The 21,408-nt window shown below is 48.4% G+C and overlaps 1 protein-coding gene across 1 annotated transcript in view; it reads left to right on the top strand.

The window, feature by feature from the left end:
- Positions 1-15,456: 15,456 nt before the first annotated feature.
- The window catches only part of LOC148778268 (NBPF family member NBPF4-like), a 118,961-nt gene continuing 113,009 nt past the window's right edge, over positions 15,457-21,408 (top strand). Inside the window, exon 1 of the mRNA XM_088832982.1 lies at positions 15,457-15,515. The gene's annotated coding sequence lies outside the window, so the exon portion shown is untranslated. The remainder of the gene's footprint in view (positions 15,516-21,408) is intronic.

Raw genomic sequence — 21,408 nt, 5'->3', positions numbered from 1 at the left:
ATCCTTTTATGTGGAGAATTCTGACCCCGAAAGACCTGGGAGCTTTCTTAAAGTTATGTTCTGACTAAATAGTATATGCTTGGTTTAAACAAAAAAAAATTAATGTACTTTAATCTGCATCTAATCTCTTTTCCCTGTCATTCAATAATCAACTCTGAAACAATATTAGAGGTAAAGGTTTACTCTAAATGGTAACAGTCTTTGCTCTAAACAGTCTTTGCCTCTGCTCTTTAACTTGGCCTTCCCAATACTTTCAGTCTACCACTGCAAGTCTTAGCTTTGACTACCTTCTAAGGATTATGCCATTTCTGCAGTCATTCTTACAGACTCTCATTTTCTCTCTCTCTCATCTTGAACCTTTGATTAAAAAATCGTTCTCACTCAAAGAGCAGAAGTTGATCGAATGGCAAAAAAAAAATACACACACATGCATTTATGACATGATATGGAATATATGAAATGGATTGTGAAAGTGGGGGAGGAATAAACTTTATTGGCCCATAGAAGGGATGAGGGAAAAGAAGGAAGGGGGGGTGAGGAAACTAAAGTGGCATGATTTATAGTGTGCAAATATACCTTGTAACCTCCACCATTCAACTTAGAGAGTTACGAACCGTGAAATAGAGGTAGACTAAAAGGGTCATATATGGATGTGAGAGTTGGACTGTGAAGAAAGCTGATTGCCGAAGAATTGATGCTTTTGAACTGTGGTGCTGGAGAAGACTCTTGAGAGTCCCTTGGACTGCAAGGAGATCCAACCAGTCCATTCTAGAGGAGATCAATCCTGGGTGTTCATTGGAAAGAGTGATGCTAAAGCTGAAACTCCAATACTCTGGCCACCTCATGCGACGAGTTGACTCCCTGGAAAAGACTCTGATGCTGGGAAAGATTGGGGGCGGGAGGAGAAGGGGACGACAGAGAATGAGATGACGGGATGGCATCACCGACTTGATGGACATGAGTTTGAGTGAACTCCGGGAGTTGGTGTCGGACAGGGAGGCCTGGCGTGCTGTGATTCATGGGGTCGCAAAGAGTCGGACACGACTGAGCGACTGAACTGAACTGAACTGAAAGTGAGTTTCACTTTGCAGGCGATGCTACTTGTACCACTTCTATCATTAGTAAGTCACCGTTTAGTTCAGACAGGGCTCTCTGGTTAGCGCACACAAGGGTCTCCATCCTGGGCTGCAGTCTGACCCGCCAGTGCTCAGAAGCCATGCTCGTGATGAGCTCGCACACTTTCCAGTTCCCCACCTCCAATGGCGGCCAGGGTCTCCAGCCTGCTTAAGCGCTCCAGGCTTCTTCCAAGAACTTCTTCTAGCCGATTGCGTATCACCTGGGCCCCTTCTAGTTCCACCTGCAGAGGTCGGCCTCTCTCAGAGCTGATTCAACATGCCACACGTGGAAGGAAAATGAATTAGCCATCAATGTAATGAGTCCACCGTTGTTGTTGTTTGGCTGCTAAGTCGTGTCCGACTCTTTTGTGACCGCATAGACTCTAGCCCCCCAGGCTCGTCTGTCCGTGGGATTTTCCAGGGAAGGATACTGGAGTGGGTTGCCATTTCCTCCTCCAGGGGATCTTCCGGACCCAGGGATCGAACCTGTGTCCCCTGCATTGTAGGCAGATTCTTTACCACTGAGCTACCAAGGAAGCCCATAATGAGTCCACAGACGCTTCCAAAGAGCCAACGGTGCCACTCTGAGCCATGAGACTCTAGGAGACACATTTTCTCGTGTCTCTAGAACACAGTCAATGAATGTGGTCTTTGTTGTGGCCCCTGTGTTCACTGCTGGTAGACTAGCAAGGTCTGCTTTCTGTAAAGTTTGTCCCTTTATCCGAGATACTGGGCCAATCTGACATAAAATTATAGTTCCTAATATTTAGCTAACACCACTCTAAGGTTACTAGGAGACATTTTATTTTCTAACTAAACGCGTTAGTTTCTGAAAAACCAAAACCCAGGAAAAACTAACTGTAAATTGAATTGATAGTGAGCCAAGTAGGGTTGGTTGCTACTGAAGGTATATGTTTTGTCATTTGTTAACCAAACTTTACAGTACTCTGAGAAGGAATCCAGCAAAGAGCCAGAGATTCTTTAACAAGTAACACAAGTGGTCCTATCATTCCCATCCTCTGCCTTCATTTTCTTGAAAGAGAAAGAAAACAAATTTAACTCAGCAAAAAATTAGAGAAAGCTGAATAGCAACAAAAATAAAAATTAGGAAAGAAAGAAAGGGGCTAGGAGGGAAGGCAAAACAAGAAAAAAAATCAAGGGAACAGAAAATGTACCAGAAAGATAATAATATATATGACCAAAAATTAAGAGGTACAGGAAAACATATTCATCATGATGGCTATTGGTAATCCTGCAGTTCAGTTCAGTTCAATTCAGTCGCTCAGTCGTGTCCGACTCTCCGCAGCCCCATGAATCACAGCACGCCAGGCCTCCCTGTCCATCGCCAACTCCCGGAGTTCACCCAAACTCATGTCCATTGAGTCGGTGATGCCATCCAGCCATCTCATTCTCGGTCGTCCCCTTCTCCTCGCGCCCCCAACCTTTCCCAGCATCAGAGTCTTTTCCAGGGAGTCAACTCGTCGCATGAGGTGGCCAAAGTATAATCCTGCAGTAATAGTAGCCATAACAACAAATATATTTTCTTCAGTGACAGTCAGTGAATATAAGGGCCTTTATAGTCTTACTCTTATTATTATAACATAATGAAGCTGCCTTTAATAGGACAAGGAGCAGACAAATGAAAGAAATATACAAGTTCTTACTACTTGCAAGGTACTAATTGAGACACCTGACATGTATTCTCATTTGATCTTTGCAATAACTACATGAAACAGGCAGTATTCCTGACTTAATTTAGACACTGAGGCTCAGAGGACTCCATAAAACAAATGACAAATTGGACCCCAGTAATGGTCCACTTTCTTTTTCTTCCCACTTTGTAAGCTGTAGGCATCTTCACGTAATGAGGAAGAAAAGGAAAGACAGTGCGGTCACCCTCTCACCTCTCTGGATGGGCATGGAACTTCACCAGGCTGCTACAGAGCTGTCTCTCTGCCTGTAAGGCCTCCTTGAGCCGACTCCGCTCATCTACCAGTCCTTCGAGCATCAGCAGCAACTGAGGGGAAAAAGAAGTGAAGCAACACTCAAACAGAAACATGAAGACACGTTAATTCTGAGAAAGAGATCAAAAGAACGTATCAGCATGGACTGTGACTCAAACAGCTCACTATCTCATTACTGACTTAACCTTTCTATATAGTACGCTACAGCTTTCAAGTCAATGTCATGTTTGTCATAAAGTTTTTTATCTTTAAAACTCTATAAGGCAGAATTCAAGTATGGCAGGAAGAAGAGAGAAATAAACAAAGCCAGAAACACAGGAGACAAGCTAAGAGGGAGGAGTGGGAGACAAAGCAAGGATAGAGCAAGAGGGACGCAGACAGCAGGACTCACAAGTGCTCTTCATTCACTGAGGAACTATTGACTGGGCCCTTCTCTGTGCCAGGTTCTGAGGATAAACTTACTATCGAGTTGGGGAAGACATCCATCAGTCACAGACAGGTGTCACTGCGAGCTATAGTAAAGCGCTCTAAAGAAGATGACCTATGATAATGCATGACTGGAAATCTGTTTAAGGGAACTGGTAGAGTTAAAGCCAGTTTCGAGTGAGATGAGTAGTTAGTTTCTAGAGACATGGTAACAGAGACACGGAGGAGTACAGGTAAACCGGTCTTCTGATTAATAACAAGTTTGGCATTCAAGAAAGGTCAGATCTGGGGCAGCAGTTACAACGGAACCACACAGGCTAGAAAACAGCACCTGTGGCTGCTACTGGCCACGGTGGGGAACTTGGGAGCACAGATTCTCGATGAAATTCCAGTAACAGCCACCATCATAAGTAACTGACATCTTGTTGACTGTTTATTTTGCAGTAAAAATAAGGCCTGTATTTCAGTAGCTTACTTGTTGTCTTCGGTTTCCAGACGTTTCCTGTCCTTGTGATTCTACCGAAGCAACTTTTTCCCAAAGAAGTAAGACTTCCTGGGTCAGGCATTCCATAGCTGGGATGTCTTCAGGATCAACCAGCTGCATCTGCAGGTCCTAAAAGTCAAAAAACTAGTAATAAAAATAGCAATGAACAAAAAATGCTATTCAGCAGAGGAACAAATGCTCTTGAAATCATCTACTATGCATTACATGGGATATTAACAAGCCATGATAGTAACAATAGCTTCTTCATGAAATCTGAGCACCTCTGATATCAGAGAGATTATGGCGACACTAAGAGGCTCAAACGAGCAGAGCATCTGGAAGACAGGCATGGGCAGAGGGACTCCGTGAATCCAGGTGCTGTTTGGAGGTGAAGGTATTCTGAGCTGTAATCATTTCCAAGAGTGTTTCAGAAGCTTTGAAAGACCTTTATGAGGTCTTCCTTAATCTGTGTGGTCCTGATCAGGGACTCCATGTCGGCAGCTTGACCCTGCAGCTCTTGCTCCCGCACAGCCACCATGGACTGGAGCGCAGAGAGTTCCATCTGCGGAGAAAGAAATCCTGAAGTCAGTGGGCAGAGGAAACAGTGGGTGTCATGGTTACATTCTGACACTGAAGCAGGTGCTTTTCCATATCATATTATTATCAACCAGTAGTGCAAATAAAAACTAGAACATGAACAGTGAGCTACTGGATCAGATCCATAAACCACACCGTGTGATATCAAAGGCTGTTTCATAGGAAGTTGTAATATGGTTTTAATGATGTCCTCTACTTTTTGTGAGCAATACAAAACATACCAAATTGGTTTGTTTTTTTGATTTCTTTTTGGCTGTACTGCATGGCATGTGGGATCTCAGGGAAGTCCAGTAACATTAGTCTTAACTGAGTATATGTGAGAGAAACAGGAACAACATAATGGCTAGGGTAGAACCGAAATTTTAGCAAAGGAGGGAAACGAGGGGATTTTTTTTAAACTTGTATTTTTAAAATGCCACACAATTTCACATCCTCAAAACTTGAGTCATATAACATGATTCTGTTTGTAAGGAGAGATATGGTAATGAAAAGAAATCCAATAAGAGAATTTCCTCACAGATATAAACACAGGTTTTACATTATAGATCTAACTATGGGAAAGAGGTGGAACAAAAACTGAGGAGCGCTATATGGACTGGCCAACGAAACTCAGTTTAGGAACCCATGACCCTGATCTTCCAAAGTAGAGGCGATGGTGACATAAAGGTTTTTTGTTTTAGCCTGTAACCCTATACTGTGGTCCGAAAGCTTCCTCTCTCTGCATCTAAGTTGGACAAACAACTAGTTGTATAGGGAGGCAGAAGGGGAAGGGATTCTGTAAGGCTGAGAGGCCTCATACGGATGGGAAACATTATCTGCTCCAGGAAAGGACTTCTGAGGAAGCATGCTGAGTCACAGAAGACCTGAGCTTAAATCGTAGCTTTCGTATTTTATAGTCACATAACAATTCCCCTCCTTCACCTTTTAAAACAGTGTTTCAGCTTTTCCTTCTATAAAGTAGGGCCAACATTAACCTGCTCTGCAGAGCTGTAAGTATGAGTGCTAATTTAAATGCCCAGTGCAGTGCATAACATCTAGCAAGTTCTCAATAAACATTATGGATCTTTCTTGAATATCTCTTGTTCTATGTTTCTAAAACTAATTTCATAGATCTGTCATAATTATAAGCACCAATTATACAGCACTTCATTTTTTTCACAAGTCCTCTATAATTATTTTATTCTAGTTAGACACGGGTAAAGAAAACTATGTTTAACTATCTTTATCTTGGACAATCAGCCTCCAGAATGTGTGAAAACAGACTGATGGTTAAGCCTCCCAATCTATGGTGATTTTGTATGGCTTGCCTGAGCTGACTAATATAGGAGGTTACTTAGCCATTGGCCTAAGCATCTTCTCCTACCTGGGCCTTTGTGGGATCTGCCCCAGTTTTGTTCATTTCCTGTAATTAGTACTCACAGCCTGCTTTCTCTTGTTAAGGCTTATCTGTGACTTTAGAATGAGAATTGATCACCTGGTTTAGGATGTTATAGTGTAAATTATTCCGTGTAACAATAACCTGCACAAAGGAGTTGGATTTTTGGGGGGGGGGGTAAACAGTTTTTACATCTTCCCAAATATCAACCTGGCATGTCTTGAGCAGCCGGATTGAGATTTTTGCAGAGGGACCCCATGAGCCCATGTGGCCTGCATTTCCTCGTCTCTTGGGAGATTTCTGTGGTTTGGACTCTCCAGAGCCACAGACCAGGGTTTGGGTGCTGGTGAGGAATCTGTGGCTAGCTCTAGAGAGGCCTAGGCAAAAAAGAGCACCTCAAGAATCTCCTCACCCACAATGACCTGAGTCACAACCACCAGGGGCAGGACTTCCGAGAGAGCCTATCTGAGGGATACCGACTGGCAGAGCACCTTGCCTGCAAGTTCAGTCCAGGTGAGGGGGCCACAGGCCCTGATAGCACTGATCCTCTCCTAGGTCCCCAGTAGGTAAGATGAACACCTCCATTAGGAATGTTTATCAGCTTTCCTGTTTCATGTCCTATGTGGGGCTATGTAGGAGCAGGATTGTCTAAGAGGACAGAGGAGAAACGCACAGGGTGGAGGTCACTGTATCCCAATGGTCTGCTTCCTCCCTGATGGACCATGGCCACTGGGGCAGGAGGCAACATCCAGCCAGCATTAAAGCCCAGAAAGGAGGAGTTGACAGGAGGCAGTTTGTTAGAGTGAACAGAGCCCTAGACGAAGCTTGGACGTCCCAGGTTCCAGGCTGAGTGCTGTGTGTTTAACTATGTGAGAATGATTGATTTTTCTTATGTTAGTAACTGTTTTCTCATCTGTAAAATGGATGAATAATCTGTTGATGGTAGCTATAATGATTAAATTTGGGAATATTTACAAATATACTGCAGAAAAATGAAAACTGTTCACTTTGGTTAGGTACTTGATGGAGTTGGACTTGGTGCTGGGAAAATGATTTAAACTGGAGCACTCACTTTCCATGGAGAGACTTTCCCAGAGAATACACAAAAGCCCCCTTGAAGAGCCAGGATGTTCCCAGATGGAGGGATGTGGGACGTGGTTGTTCTGCTTAGAGAAAGGAGGGCATCTTGTGAGACCTGAGAAGGTTTATAGAGGCTGTGTCTTTGGCGGAATTTGTGGCAGGATGGACGATACATTTGCGGGAGTGGAGATGGAAGGTGGACAATGTGAAGTGATATAAGGAAGAAAAGACAATTCAAATGTTTGCCCAGTTTCAAGCAGAAGGTGTCCTGAGGAAATGCCTATATTTTCTCATGTGAAATACAGAGATGGTAAATCCTGCACCAGCTCTGATGATTATTTACAGTGGTGTCGACCATCTGGTGATGTCCCTCCAAATGAGGGAGAAGGAACACAGCAAATCAAAACTTCTCTGAATCCTGGGTTGGCCTGTTAACTCCCACAAACCTCAGCATATCAGTTAATTGTCTCAGTGCATTCAAATGGGTGTATCTTTCCTTTTCTCCTTTGCTTTTCTCTTCTCCCTACTTTTTCTTCTGTCTTTACCTACCTTATAGTATTATTATCTTATTGTATTATTTCAACCCAATCAAATGTATACCCTTTATATACTATATTTTTCCTACCTTTTTTTGTTAATGTACTAATTGGTAGGGTAGAGGTAGGAGCTGGAGGAGGGCCCACTGGGTCCTTTCGACCCCCTGGTGGCACAGGATGGCTGTCCTACTCTGGGAGTACTAGCAGCCTCCCTGCAGAAGTTTGAGGGTGTTCCTAGGCTGCCCCCAGAGCAGGGCCCAGGACACAGTGGTTTAAATCTACAATCACATATATTCAGTGATGACTAGATGTACATAATTCATAGCTTCCTGTCAATTCTTGATGATCAGAGTTCGTCTTTAAAGATTTCTCATGATGGACTGAGGACTCCTTAAATTTGATATGTTTAATCTTGTTTTCTGTTGCTTTGATACAGTACAGACACCTTGGCTAAATATAAAGAACTTGTCCACAATGAGTTCTATTGATTTTTTTTTTTTAAATAATGTCTTACTTTGTGTGGTCTGCTGAGATGTAGAATGTAAATTGATTTTTCTTCACTGAGGCAAAGGGTGGTCTGGAGCTTCAGGACATTTTTCCTTTGCCTGCAAAGACAAAAGGATTTACCGTCTGACCCTTTCCAGGAAAAGCTGGCCAATATGAAAACAGAACTATCACATAATGTAGCAAGTGCCTGGAGAGGGAGGCGGGCCGCTGCTGGAGGACCGAGCTTTGGATTCTTACAGATGCTCCCCAGGGGCACAAGTGAAGATGCTGAGAAACAGCCTTTGTTGAAGCTGATGGAGCTTTGCAGGGGGACAGGTTGATAAGACACATCTCTGACCACTTACCAGGGCAGAATATCCGCAAAATACTATCCCCGAGAAAAAGAAATGCAAAGAAAGCAAAATGGTCTGAGGAGGTATTATAAATTGCTGTGAAAAGAAGAGAAGCAATGGTTCAATACTTTGCTTTAACAGCCACCAAAAAGACGGTGTCATTTCCTCTCACTGACCCTGTCCACCAGTTATGTTAGCCTTCCACATGTCACTCTGGCAAGATACATAAATAGATATCATACATTTATACACACATACACACTTTCGAAAGCACTTTTGTGAAGACACAGACTAGGCTTCAGCACAAGCACAACTGGGGGCCTCTTGCACGTCACTTAAAAATGATCTGATAGAGTGCCTGATGGACTATGGATGGAGGTTCATGGCATTGTACAGGAGACAAGGATCAGTATGTATTAAAAAATTAGTTTTCTTTGCCTGCTTAGTTTCCAATTTCTATACCAGCCTGCAGGGTGAGTGTGTAAGAATAGGAAAGACAAACTGTCACTAAAAAGCTCAGCATCTGAAGCAGAATCAAGATGCTGTAGTAGCTGGTATGGAGATCCCCACCCCCACTAACACATCAAAAATAAATTCACATGTGGGACACTTCTTAATGGAAACGAACTGGAAACTAGCATAACTCCTGAAAACCAAAGCTGCAAGAAGGATCTACACATAACTCGGTAGGATGGGAAAGAAAAGAATCAGGTCGGGCCCTGGGCCCCTGGGAGGGATCCGCAAAGAGAAGGTCCACAAGGGTAGACCCCGGCCCTGGAGTGAGCAGGTCAAGTCACAACTTGGGCATCCCAGTCCCGGGGTCCTGCAAGGAGTGGCCCAGCCCCCTTGCCTCCTGAGAAGTCTAGACTCTACTCATCAGAAGCACATCCTGGGTTGCTGACAATCATGGTGGAGAGTCGTGCACTGTGAGCAGCCTCCCTGCTGTATTTCCCAATCCAAAGGGGTCAATGCCCTGGCTCCACTCACTCCACACCACAGTCTGGCACAAGATCTTGGCAGAGACTCGATCTAGCTTTGCGGATCCGCTTACACAGACACATAATGCTTTGTGATCACTGATTTTTGCAGAGGAAGACAGCCTCGTCCATAATGGCTCTGTATTTTAACGACAGGCCAAACTCTGGGCAAGGGACAAGGCTTCAAAATATTAAACTGAAATTTTCTAAGTTGAGTCATCCATCAGGATGTTCAAGCCTCCCTGCCTTTAAAAGCCCTGCATGGGGCAGCGAAGGAGGTGCAGACAAAAAGAACAGACTCGCGGACTCAGTGGGAGAAGGAGAGGGTGGGATGATTTGAGAGAACAGCACTGAAACATACATCCCCATATGCAAATAGAGAGTCGGGGAATTTGGTGTATGAAGCAGGGCAACCAAAGCCAGTGCTCTGGGACAATCTGTAGGGATAGGGTGGGGAGGGGGTGCAGGGTGGGGACACACGTAGGCCTGCGGCCGATGCACACTGATGTGCTAAACCACCACAGCGTCGTAAAGCAATTATCCTCCAATTATTTTTTTTTTTTTACAAATCCCTGTGCAAAGTGCCCAGCTATCTCAGCCAGTAGAACATGAGACTCTTAAAAGCCCTACACAGACATTCTTCCTTCTTCCCCCTGCATCTTTAACATCCCTACTAGACTCTTCCTTCCACGAGTCTTCAAAAACCCCCAACCAAAAACTCCCCTGGACCCCACACCCCTTCCAGGTGCCTCCCAATCATGCCCTTCACCTTAGAACCAAACTCCTCCCCGAGTCACCCTCCTGGACCGTCTCGACCTCCCAGCCTCCCGTGCCCTCTGCCTGGTCTCCCCCCACCTCTCTGAATGAAGGCTGACGACCGCCCACTGCCATGTCAGATGCTCTCTGCAGAGCCTCCGCCTCCGAGACCCCTTGGCTGCATCCAGCTACCAAGCTCCCTTCCCCTTCCTCTCCTTCCTCCTGTGACTCCACGCTTCCTGATTTTCTGCCTACCTCCCTGGCTTTTCACCCAACTCGGTCTCTCCTTTTTCTCTCTTAAATATCAAAGTCTCTCAAGACCCACTCCACCCTCACCTTGTTCTCTCTCCCTACACGACCTCGCCCCTGCCTTTGGCTTCAAGTTCCAGCTCTGTTATTAACATTGGCTAATGAAAACCCAGCTCGTGAGAGCAAGATTTTTTCCTTATTCATAAAGTGTCAGCCAGATCTGGCTTCCCCCAGCCCTCTGGGGAATTAGATTGTTGCCCTCCTCTGAAACCCTTCAAGAAATCCCTTCACAGATGTAAACATTCTTGTCTTCCATTGGTGGTCTTTCCATCCTTGTCTTTGCCCATTGGGGTTAGAGCATCTTCATTTTGGCAGCTAATGAAGGTTCCACAGTAGATGCTCAATAAATGTTTATGGACTCAAGAGAGGGTCTTGATGATAAAGTGCTTTTTGTATAATTAGAAAACATAAGGACTTATATACCCAAACCTAAACAGAACTTCCAAAGGAAGATTTCTGTGATCTCATTAAAGATCTGTGTCTCATTAAAATCTTAAGACATATTCGTGATGTAAACAGAGATTCTGACAACATTTAAGACCGCAGGAGCCAGGCACGGAGGATGCTTCTGTTTGCTGGAGTCCTGGCTCTGCAGTCTACTGGCCGTGCGACTCTGGGAAAGTGTCCGAGTGTGTCTGAGCTTCAGGTTCCTGGGCTACTGGGTGGGGACAAAAATAACTCCCCCTTGAGGTTTTTATGAAAGATAAATCACATAATTCACGTTGAGGGCTCAGGGCAGCGTGGGGCACATAATAAGCATGGAAAAACATGAGAGCACAAACTCATTCTCCAGGAAAACTAAAACAAAGAAGACAGTAGGAAAGCTCAAAGGGGGAAAACTCAACAAAGACACTGCCACACACCCAGACAAGGACAAAAGCAGCTTCATAAAGTATAGGAAACACCAAGAGGCTTTTCTAAGTCCCACTAAGTAGCTGTGGCTCTCCCCACCTTCACGCTGACCCAACAATAAAACCAGGAGACAGATGAACACTGTGTTATAATCTAGTCATCCTATATCAGGCTTCCATTATATGTAGTGTTCCAGGGGACACACGGCTTAACCTGTGGTAAATTTAAATCTGTTTAATGACTTGGCAGAAAGTGAAGAGGAACTCAAAAGCCTCTTGATGAAAGTGAAAGAGGAGAGTGAGAAGGTTGGCTTGAAGCTCAACATTCAGAAAACAAAGATCATGGCATCTGGTCCCATCACTTCATGGGAAATAGATGGATAAACAGTGGAAACAGTGTCAGACTTTATTTTTTTGGGCTCCAAAATCACTGCAGATGCTGATTGCAGCCATGAAATTAAAAGACGCTTACTCCTTGGAAGGAAAGTTATGACCAACCTTGATAGTATATTAAAAAGCAGAGACATTACTTTGCCAACAAAGGTCCGTCTAGTCAAGGCTATGGTTTTTCCCGTGGTCATGTATGGATGTGAGAGTTGGACTGCGAAGAAAGCTGATCGCCAAAGAATGGATGCTTTTGAACTGTGGTGTTGGAGAAGACTTGAGAGTCCCTTGTACTGCAAGGAGATCCAACCAGTCCATTCTAGAGGAGATCAATCCTGGGTGTTCATTGGGAGGACTGATGCTAAAGCTGAAACTGCAATACTTTGGCCACCTCATGGGACGAGTTGACTCACTGGAAAAGACTCTGATGCTAGGAAAGGTTGGGGGCGGGAGGAGAAGGGGACGACAGAGAATGAGATGGCTGGATGGCATCACCGACTCTGTGGACATGAGTTTGGGTGAACATGAGTTTGGGTGAACTCCGGGAGTTGGTGATGGACAGGGAGGCCTGGCGTGCTGTGATTCATGGGGTCGCAGAGAGTCAGACACGACTGAGCGACTAAACTGAACTGAACTTAGTGACTAAACCACCACCACCTCCAAAGGAGGATGATTCTAGCCAGCTCCATATGGAAAGGACAGAATTGGGAAGTCAGAGGAAATTAAGGCCATTTTCAGTTCTTGTCACCGCTGTGGTTTTAAATGTGTGGCGTCAACAGAAAGGTAGTTTGCTGAGGGCTCTGACGTTGGTGTTTCATGCTGTCAAAGAGGAGACCAGACTGTGGAAGAGTGCATTTCTCCCAGCTGAATGTACAGCCACTGCAGGTGTATGTCCGGCCAGCCTGGACCTTCGTCCCTGATGTTTAACAGAGCTGAAGACTGCATTACCCGCCATGTTGCCATCTGTCCAGCCATGCAGAGAGCTCTGCACATGAGAGCTGAACCGCTGTCTGGGGGCGCGTGTGAGCCGCTCTCACGTGGCGCAGCGGGCCGGGCTGTCTCTGCTGGGCTTGTCTCCGGGCAGTGTACACACCTGGGAAGGTCAGCAAACGCGAGCGTGTCCCTGTGCTGTGCGCTTGGACCCAGTACGGCACTGTCTATCAGCTGCGCTCCCGCTTAACTGTGTTCAAGCGTGTGCGGACGTGGGGGTTTCGTCGGGGGTGTGCCCGCGCCCGCACGTGTGTCACACGAGCATACGGAGCGCGTGGCCGAGACTGTGCTGACGCTGCCCGGGGCGTCCCCCGCTGGCCAGTGCCTCCTGTCGCGTGTGAGTGCTCACAGCACCCCAGTGACGCCGCGTGTCTGCAGTTCCTGCGGAACTAAAGTCGAAGTGCGTTCACTCACGAAGTTTGCAGTTACGTATAAATTTTAGTCTGCACATACAGATATCCATAGTGTGCTGTTTTCCAGCGGGAGACTGATCTGTTTTTGTTTTCAGTCTCAGATGATTGAGTTTTGGAAGTTTCTCAGCATAATATTCAGCTTCTGGAAAAAGTATTCCTTGCTCTTTCCCATCACCAGGTACACATTTCCAGGGTTGTCAGTTTTCCATTTTGTGGAATTTTGACTTCAGGGTTCTTTGGTAGATTAATTTGATCTTTCCTGTTCTTCTGATGCAGATGTTTTCTTTCCTTCTTTCTTTCCTTCCCTCTTTGGTCCTCCCCTTTTTTACTTTCTAAAATTTTGCGTTGTTTGAAGCCCACTGAGGAGTGTATGAGACGCACGTGTAAGCCATGGAGGGAAAGTCACGAACAGGACCCCTGTCACCTCTGCACCAAGTGGTGTTTGTCTGGGCCCTCCTCTCCTTCCCCAGCCCCGAGCAATGCGCGCACTCAGTTGCTCAGGATTTTGTTTCATCAGTTTAAACATTTCATTTCATTTTCTTCTGGTTTCTGAGGCTTCTGTGGAGACGTCAGCTGTCAGCCTTGTTGTTGCCCCTTTGACGGTAGTGGGAACTTTTTACTTTGGTTGCTTTTAAGATTTTTCTCTCTGTTTCTTTGTGGTTTGAAACTAGTTAACTGTGTGGTTAGTTGTGAGTTGTCTTCATACTGAACCCTGTTTGGAGTTTGCTGAGCTTCTTGAATCGCGGGGTTGGTATCTGTTACTCTCAACGCACTGATTCAGGTGTGTCTCTTCTTCATCTGCCTGCTTTCCTTCTGGGGTTGAATCACAGGAGTTGGAGGGTGGAGTTGGGGAGTAATTGTCTGCATCTGGTCAGTGGGTTCTAGCAGGGACCCTCGCTTTGGGCGGGGATATTTCTATAGGCCTCCCCAAAAGTCACCGTTGATTCACCTTCCAGCTGTGGGGATGTGCTTCCTGGCTGTTTGCTGGAGCCATCTCTTGAGGATTTCGGCGGCGCCTGTTATGGAGTCTTTATCTAACTGTACTCACCGCGCTGTATGAATCAGTGCAAACAGGGATTGGGTTATTGAACCAGGGGACAGATTATAGTGAGTCCCCTGAGGAGGCTAATTACATCGGCGACACAAAAAGCACGTGTTTATAACATAGAGGTTCTAGCCACACACAGGTGGGAAACTTTATTGACTAGAACGTCTTTCTCCTGGCTTGACTGCAGACAAACCTCTGATACTTTGCTACTCTGGGGCTCTTTGGGGGTGAGGACGATTCTGAATCACATCTTGCTGTCAGGAAGACAAGTGTGAGAGCTTTGCACTTCCCCACCAGCCCTGCTGGCCCAGCTCCGCGGTGGCTGCAGCCAGTGGCCTGTCCTGTCTCACTCTGCAGCAGGCATCTCTTGGGTTTGGCTGCTTTGCCAGATTGAAAAGTGTTTCTCTGCGATCTTCCCGCCTGTTCTCACGTGTTTCTTATTCTCTTAAGTCAGTTAAACTTTGCCCAGCTGTAGGGGTGGATAAAGAATGAGGTTATTTTCTGCCATGACATATTTAAGCTGAAGCTTCCCAAGACATCACAGTTCTTTCAAGACCTGACACTTCATTGTGAGCACCAGCCTGCCACCCTCTCTCCTGCTCTGTGACAGACTGTCACTGTAGAGCCCGGGACTGAGTTGGTGCCTCAAGTCGTGGAACGTCTTCAGGTTGTGAGGCGGGAGCTGTCGGCAGGGTGGGCTGAGGACCCATGGGAGGCCCCCAAACCCCCAGGGGTGACCCGGGCCAGAGCCCCCGCCGCCAGACCTCCACACGACTACTTTCCTCGCGGATGTTCACACAAGCAGTCCGAAGGGTAGTTAAAAGGTAGGGAAAAGGCGGCATTTTTTCATTTTTTTTCTTCAGAGTAGATTATAAGCAGCTCATTCCCTGTCTTTACTGATGTTCAGGATGCCACGACTGCCGTGGGGACGCTGTGAGAGTTGGGGAGTCAGGGGCTCAGGTGTCGGCCTGTTGCTGGGATCCTGTGGATGATGTGGATCCCTGCTCACGGGGTCACATTCTGAGCACAGGGCACCATGACTCCGGGTCCTCGTGGGACTCGGGGTTCACATGAGTCTCTTGAGTCCTCACGGGGACTTGAGGTACCTGTGAGAGTTGGGGGTTTCCTCAGGACTCAGGCTTCCCGTGAGATTTCGGGTTACACAGGGGACCCGGGATTCCTTTGGGACTCAGGGTTCACGTGGGACTTAGAGTTCGCGCGAGATTCTGGGTCCCGGGGGACGCAGAGTTCACGCGAGATGTGGAGTTCCCACGGGACTCAGGTTCCCGTGAGAACTGGGGTTCTCACGAGACTGGGGTTCCCGCGAGACTCAGGGTTCGCGGCGTTGTGGAGTCGGCTGCTCTCCCGGAGGTGAGTGGGTGGAAGCCCGAGGGGCGCCTTCTAGTTTCAAGGGGCGGGAGAGGCCAGTCAGTCTTGAGTGCAAGGAGCTGTGGAGGGGGTGTTGGGCGGCAGTGTCCGCTGTGCGCGCGCGCCTCCCCTGGGTCGGCTGCGGTCAGCAGCGCAGTGTGCCTGCAATGCTGCGCGGGGAGCCGGCTCCTGTGCAGCCCACAGCCCCGGGGGGCCTCCCCGCCATGGCCGTTGCTCCCACCTCAGGAGCCCCCAGGGGTGTCATGCCGCTTCCGGAGTGGCGAGGGGACCTGGAGCCGGGCGTGAGCGGCCGCTCAGGGTCACCCACAGCCTCCCTCCCCCTTCTTGGGGCCTGGGCCCTGGCCCGGGTGCCGAGCTGGCCAGACTCTTTTAGGACGCCTGGGACCCGGAGGACCAGGCGGCAGGCTCGGCAGGGCGGAGGAGACCTGCGGTGCGTGTGCTGCCCTGCTGGCGCGTTGTGTCCGCCCAGCCGAGCCCAGAGGCCCCGGGCCTGTTAGAGCAGAGGAGCTGGAAGGAGGGGTCATCCTGCAGAATTAAGACTTCCTGGCTGCTTTTCCAAATCCTGCTCCGGTGGCTGTGGATGCAGAGTTCTCATCTTGCCTCTGACTCTGGGCTCCTCGCGGGAGGTCTGGGCCTCCTTACTCTTTGTAACCTGCTTTCTCTGATCATTGGTGCATCTGGCCTTCTGACCCCTGGTACGTTGGTTGTTAAAGAATAGCTCTTCCTTCACCAAATAGTCAGACGTTCTGTGAATTTTCAGAAGAGGGGTAAGCAGCATAACCTGCTCAAACTAACGCCTTGGAATGGAGCTTCTCGCATCTTTCTCCCAAAGTGCCCTGAGAGGAGGGGGCCTGGGGGCAGTGGCTGGTGCTTCCCGGGTCTGGGAACCCAGCAAGTGGGAAACATCTTTGAAGTCTCCTTTTCCATGTTAATAAAAATGTGGTTTTCGTGTATCATTCTCATTTTGGTGTTAAGTTTTTCTTCCCTGAAATTAATCAGCTAGGCAGGTGTACAGTGTTTCACTTGTAGTTTCGTGTGCGTAGGCTCCCCTGTGTACCCTGAGCGTGTGTACACTCAGCTGTGAGCATGCTGTGACCCCAGCCTCTGACTTCACTGCAAGTCTGTGTCGATTTGAGTCTGGTCTGCAGTGCTTTGGTTAGTCAGAAAGCTTTGTAGGGAACATTTTTGATGTCGTCACTAATGCACTTCTAAAAAGACCTTTATTGGTCTCACTGTAGATTGTTCTGGTATCATGTACCAATTTTTGGCAAGAGGCAGAGGTATTTTAGCGAAACTGTTAGAATGGATATGTGTGCAGTAGTTGTCACTTTGGTATTGTACCTGGAAATAGTTTTCAAGAATGCTTGAAGCTCCAAGAAATTTCTGGGGTAGTTTGTTAAGCTGCTCATGTGTTAGTTTTATGCACTTTCTCTGTGGTCTGTTTCTTTTACTCACACACACACGAGTTTGTATTCCAACTGCTTCCTAATTCCTGTGTTTTTGCACAAATTCACAGCAGCCTTTGAGCTACAGAACAGAAAAGCAGTTACCTTCCTGCATGACGTATACCTTAGTTTGCTAACGAGAACAAAAATGAAAACTTTAGAAAGGAAAACTGAGTTTTAAGTATAGTTTTAAAATGTAGATGGTGCGTCTTTTTTTTCTAGAAATGGTGGTTTTAAAGACCAGTAAACAAATTTCCTAAATGTTGCTCTAACACGGCAGCTCTGACAGGCAGGCATTTTCTCAGCTGTTTTTATAACATGCTGCTTGTAGCGGGTTGTTTAGATGACTGGTGAACGCTTATTTAACAAGACGCACGTGTATGTGATGCTGCAGAGCTGAGCTCCGCCCTGGTCCTGACTCCCCAACCCTTCTTGTGACAAGTATTCTTCAAGACCAAAGTGTGGTTAATCAGCACGGTGCTTTGCCGTGCAGGGCCGGCTCCAGTGGTGAGAATGAAAAAAAGCACGGATCGCATGTTCTGAAAGTCTGTATAAGCTGGGAGCAGGCAGAGCACAGTATTTATGGGACCCCCCACACCAGCAGGTTTCATTTGAAAGCCTAGCCGTGTCTCTCTAATGCAGAACCTGACATGTCAGGGCCACAGCAGAAGGCTTTGTGGTGATTATTATTATTTTTAATTATGAAGATAAACTTTATTTTGTAGAGCAGTTTTAGGTTCACAGCAAGGTTGCGCAAAAGGTACAGGGAGCTCCCATGCACCCCCATCCCCTCCCCACCATCACTCTCCACACACACACTCATACATTTGTTCGTTGTTTACGTCAGGGTTTACTCTTGGTCTTGTGCTCTCCACGGGTTTTGACAGCTGTGTTCAGTATGCTGTCCTGCTTCCACCACTACCACAGCCTCCAGAACGGCTTCCCCACCCCGAAGATCTTCTGTGTTCTACTGTTCCTCCCTCTCTCCCCCCTACCCTGCAACCACTGTTTTTTTTTTTTTTTTTTTTAGTATCTCCACATAATTGGAATCACAGAGTACATAGTCTTTTCAGAAGCCTTTTCAGTCTTCTTTCACATAGTAATATTTATTTAAGTTTCTTCCGTGTGTCTTCACGGCTTGGTGCCACATTTCTTTTTAGCAATGACTAATAGTCCATTGTCTTGTGCAGCACTTCAGCCGCTCACTAAGCGAAGAACGTGTTGATTGCTTCCTAGTTTTAGCATTGTGAATAAAGTGGCCATAAACATCCATTTGCAGGCTTTTGTATAGACGTGAAGTGATGTTTTTGCACAGCTTTTGGATCTGTTCTAAATTTGATGAACCAGGTAGCAGTGCCAGTATTTTGTTTGGTAAAATCATTTCAGCCAAATTGAAGCCTTCTTGGTTGTTAGGGCATAATTGACTGAGCCGTATTTTGACTCTTTTGGTGGAAAGTGACCTGGTGAAATTCCACGATGGAGACCCCGGCCTGGTGGCACTGTGAGCTGGGTCTTAGCCACTGACCTGGGTTTTTCCCTGGTGTTTTCCTTCTTGACTCACACACCTGGTGGGGACCAATCCTGTCCACTTTCTTTTCCACCCTCTTTGGCCAGGTTTATTAAGAGGTGATCGGTAGGAGTATTTTCTCTTCTAGGGGTTTGACACATGTGTTTTTCCTAGTTAAAATAACCCCTCACACCTGATTGTTAGGTGGGCTGATCTTGAGTAGCAAGGACAAAGGTGCCACTTGTTCAGAACTGAGATTTTGAGCTTGCCATTTTATTCCTGTTAGGAACGAACTGCCCTTTGTCGATCCTTGGCATGGTTTGTGGTTGGCCCCCACGCTCTGTGCAGGCCGGTGGAGCTGGTTCTGAGAGTGCTGAGGCAGCCGCCTGCGTGCTGTGAGCCGAGCCCCAGGTGGTGTCCGGGGCCAGTGCTGTGTTGCCAGGTGTGCGCTGCTTCTGATCACCAGGGAGCACAGTGGCTTCAGGCCGAGCTTCGGAGTCCTCGTGGTCCCTCAGCGGTGGAGGAGCTGGAGTGTGTGGCTGTTACTCGGTCCAGAGGCAGCCCTTCCAGCTCAGGAAGCTGGCTGGCTGCCCTTTCCCTGCATTCCAGGCCAGTGGCCTCTGACGTGCAGCCAGTCTGGGCTGTGCTCAAGAACCTGGCATGACTTGGTTACATGCAAGGCCCTTCTCCCAGAGGAGCGAGGGGCCTGAGCTTGCTCATCCTCGCAAGTGGGGGAATCCCTCGTGCCCCTGCGCCCAGAGTCACCTTCATTGTCCTGCCCTGGCTTGCCTTGCACACCTGGATGTATCTCTCCAACCTTTCCTTGGAGTAAGGGTGAGGGTTGGATGTGTGCCGAGCAGGACCGTGGTCCTTTCCAAATGCAGGAGTACCTGGCCCACCCCATTCATGGCTTTTCCCATCTTCTCCAGCTGGGCCCACAGACTAGCCCAGGGAGGCTGGTGAAAACCGTGTTACTAGTCCTGTGTTATCGTTGAGCAGAGTGAGGCCTGGAAGAGGAGTGGACTCTGCCGCTCGCCCTTTCTCTTGGTGGGCTGTGTGCCAGTCTTGCTTTCTGTGGCAGTGGTGGTCCGTGTCCTTGAGGGGGGCAACACTGACAAAGCCCTCCTGGCAGCTGTCCTTCTTCCTGGACACTCAACACAGGTGCCCACGGGCCTGGGCCCCGTGCCAGCTCTGAGCTCCTGCTTGGGCCTTGAGTCCCGGGACACGTGCGGGGGAGCCCAGGCAGTCAGGCACCGACAGTGGCTGCAGCATCCTGTTCCCAGGGGGCGGCGGGGCCTGCCGCGTGCCTGCAGTCCCGGGCGCTCCCGCAGGTGTGTCCTGAGGCTTGGACTGTCTGTGGTTGGACGGTGGCCAGTCTTGTTTCCTACAGTTTTTTGAGCTTCTTCCCTGAACGTCCGTGAGTCTTTCAGTAAGTTGCTTTTGTGCTTAAATTAGCCAGTGCCGGTTTCTCATGCCTGTAAGCAGGAGTCCTGCCTGCAGAACAGCCTGACGGAGGCCAGTGCTTCTGAGCGAGACTGGGCAGGGGGCAGGGGGCAGTGAACAATTGGCGAGTGCTTACTTGGTAGAGAAACAAAGCTGCTTTCTTCTTATCCCGCTAACGCGCCCTTGAGCCTTGGGAGTGATGCTGGCGCCCTGTGGGGCTTGGGGAACGCCGCTTGACCTCTTCAGGGCATGGCGCGTTCTTGTGTCCTGGGCTCTTGGGAGGCAGAGGCGGCGATCAGCGTGGCCTTACATAGGGAAAGAACAGCTGGCCAGGTGGCGGTGGTCAGGCTCTCTCTCGCCCCGTGGCCGGTGGCTCCTGCCCCACGTTTTGTGAGCACGTGGTTATGTAACAGCTGAGGTCACTTTCAGCCCTGCGCACGCTCAGCACCTTGTGTAAGCACCACCCAAGATGCTCTCGCGGCTGCGTTATGGGTGCGGCTGCTGGGGCGGCCTCGAGAGGAGAGGCTCCAGCGTGTCTGCTCCCGCTGTGGCTGCTGGGCGGCCTTGGGAGGAAAGGCTCCAACGTTTCTGCTGCCGCTGCAGCTGTTGGGGCAGCCTCGAGGGGAGATGCTCTCGCATGTCTGCTTCCGCTTCGGCTGCTGGGGCAGCCTCGGGAGGAGAGGCTCCGGCATGTCTGCTGCCGCTGCGGCCGCTGTGCCAGTCTGCAGAGAGTAACCATGTCTGCAGCTCCTGCGGCTCTTCAAGTTTTCTTCCAGTTTCCTTGCTCTCGTCTGGCCTACCCCGCGTTCAGCAAACAGTGAGATACAGGAAGACACATTGGGAGCAGGTGGGAGCACAGAGAAGGGAGGAGACCTTGGGGCGAGAGTGGTGGAGGTGTGTTGAATTTCACGTAAAGCAGACAGCAGGCCGCGTGGTGCAGGCTGGACGGCCAGGGAGCGGGCAGTCTCTGGTGTCCACGCCCGGAGACTGGAGCCCTCGATGCGTGTGAGGAGTGCCTGTGGCTTAAGGCTGCAGGACAGCCATTTGGCTCGGCCCCTGGAGCGTGAAGGCAGCCACGGCCAGCAGCCTGCACATGGCGAGCATGGGTGTATCCCAATAAAGCTTTATTTAGGTGCTGGGCTGGGTTTGGCCCATGAGCTGCAGTTTGCTGGCCCTGCTGTGGCCCCTTCACGTCATTAGTGTTTTAGCTGAAGGGTGGTTGGTGTGGGAAGAGCCAAGTGTAATGAGGGCCAGGAGCCCTTCCTCAGGGAGGTGAGAGTTGGTGGGGGAGTCCTGGAGGATGCGGTGGAAATGAAAGAGCTGACAGTGAGAGATGAGTGCCTGTGGAGGTGCAGAATGCATCGTCCGGGGTAAATCTGGGTTTGGGTGAGGGCAGGGTGCTGTGTACAGGAGAATTGGTGCAAGGTTACAGTTTTGGTCAAGTTCATGTGGAGTGTTTGCGGGACACAGAGGTTGAGAG

Source organism: Moschus berezovskii, chromosome 3 (assembly GCF_049115385.1).
Source record: "Moschus berezovskii isolate FMDL1 chromosome 3, NW_MosBer_1.0, whole genome shotgun sequence".
NCBI lineage: Eukaryota > Metazoa > Chordata > Mammalia > Artiodactyla > Moschidae > Moschus > Moschus berezovskii.
The sequence above is the reverse complement of the archived record's forward strand: the minus strand, read 5'-3'. Positions and strand labels throughout refer to the sequence as shown.